Below are 2,063 nucleotides of genomic sequence, written 5' to 3'. Positions count from 1 at the left end.
TATTACTCTACCTCTGGTATTTGAGTACTCTTTTTCCCACCTTGTTTCGCATTAATGTGCTTACTCCGGTATATATATATATATATATATATATAATAGAAATATATTACAAAAACAAAATAGAAACTACACGTGGAAATGTAAGGGGAAAGTAAGCAGAAAAATAAGCGAAAATGCACATTGGAAATCAAAAAAAAGTAAAGGCTTTTTATGAAAAGTAACGATAGATATATATACAATTAGATGAACTGAGGTAGGAATAAAGGTAATAAAAGTCATTATTGTGAGTTGTTAAAGCGATTCAAAAGCATACCGGTTTCGTAGCACACACACATACATTCACACATACACACGAACACATATATGTATATGTATATATATATATATGTGAGTATGTGAGAGAGATTTTGTGCTTGTTCCACATTATCGGTTGACAACTGAAGTTGTGTGTTTACGTTCTATAAGTTAAAGTTCGGCAAACGAGACCGATGGAATAAGTATAGGGATTAAAAAGAAATAGAAGAAGCACTTGAGTCATTTCTTTCGGCTAAAACGCTTGAAGGCGTTGTCCCAGCATGGCCGCAGTCTAAACGCCAGTGTTAGAATGGTGGCAGCTGATGAAGGAAATGTTCTCTATGTGGCCTGTGTGTTTTCTGTACTATGTTTATCATTTTGTCTACGTTTTGTTTGCAACGTCCTGTACCCAGATATGCATCTATATATACAGGTAGATGTAAGTATGGGATCTATTTTAAAACGGGGGCACCAGTATTTTCTTAACGAAACACTAACGAAGGGACACTGGTAGAATGTGTCATATAAAACATCTTTTACTCTTAGTCTTCTTAACAAAAAAATGTACATCACAAGTTATTCCATATTAAAGTTGTCGTATTTCTGTAATTTCAACCAAACACTGACGTCTATTCAGCTGAATAGAGTTACTGCTGGGCGGTCATAAAAATGTTATTCCCTGTGACATATTTCATCCGGTTTAATCGTAATTTATACGCATATATTGTTTATATAATAAATTACGCTGTGCGTATCTGTGTGTGTAGCAATTTTAGAGTTCGGATTCTAGAGTTAGGGTTAGTTTTAGGGTTAGGGTTAGGGTTACGGTTACGGTTAACAGTCTAGTTAGGGTTAGGGTTAGGGGATTAATACGATATACACAGTTACAGCGCTAACTGTTTTCAACTGAACAGACGTCAGTGATTAGTAGAAATTATCGAAATAAGACAATTTTTTACATGAAATAAATTCGATTACAAATTTTTTTTTCTATTCTATAACACAAAATAGATAAGTATACGAAGTCTGAAAGTCTTTCGGTACCAAAAACACTACATAAGACATAAATGAAAACTGGTGCCCCCGTTTTAAAACAGATCCTAAGTATGTACATACATGTACGTATATATGTATATACTCATATATTATTTGTATTATATATATATATATAAATACACACACACGCATAGGCATTCACACATATACAGGCGCAGATACATGATAGACACTTCTGTCAGGAACGATACATAAACGCCCAGTTCTTTGACAAACTGAACGACATGGAAATAATGGAAACAATGTGCGAATTGGTTGTAAATTCCACAGATACGTGTGTTGCATACTATAATGATCAGGTAGAAACAGTATGATAAAGTATAGCAAGGGTATGACATTTGAAGTACAGATAGAATCCATTCGATGGGTATCTACAAAGTTTCCGTCTACCTTGTTAGCTTCCTGCTTGCTTGAGCGACTCGAGGCAACGACGAAGAAAAAGAAAAGTGCAAAGGACGCCACGTTGTCTTGGAGTAAAGAGAACCTCTTTGCCATTCGGTCATATCCGCAACTCCACCCCTTCCACAGAGACGCATACACACAAACACGTGTGTGAGCGTGTGCATGTGCAGCGGCACACAGAAATACGTATAACCACTCATAAACACACTTGTACACAGGCATAAAGTATGTAAAAATAAACGAAGAAGCATGCTACAGACTTATTATTAGCAGAGGCACTATAGTAACTCAACGACCAAGCGTTTCGTGTT

At 35.8% G+C, this 2,063-nt stretch overlaps 1 protein-coding gene across 2 annotated transcripts in view; it reads left to right on the top strand.

Annotated features, from left to right (window-relative positions):
• The first annotated feature begins 1,793 nt into the window (after positions 1 to 1,793).
• Positions 1,794 to 2,063, top strand: part of LOC106868874 (uncharacterized) — a 46,455-nt gene continuing 46,185 nt past the window's right edge. Inside the window, exon 1 of one of the 2 annotated variants that reach the window (XM_014914341.2) lies at positions 1,794 to 2,063. This exon is cut by the window's right edge and continues 220 nt beyond it. The gene's annotated coding sequence lies outside the window, so the exon portion shown is untranslated. The other variant, XM_014914325.2, reaches the window with a different exon arrangement.

This window comes from Octopus bimaculoides, chromosome 2 (genome assembly GCF_001194135.2).
Source record: "Octopus bimaculoides isolate UCB-OBI-ISO-001 chromosome 2, ASM119413v2, whole genome shotgun sequence".
NCBI classification, from domain to species: Eukaryota; Metazoa; Mollusca; class Cephalopoda; order Octopoda; family Octopodidae; genus Octopus; species Octopus bimaculoides.
This window is presented reverse-complemented; position numbering and strand designations above follow the sequence as displayed.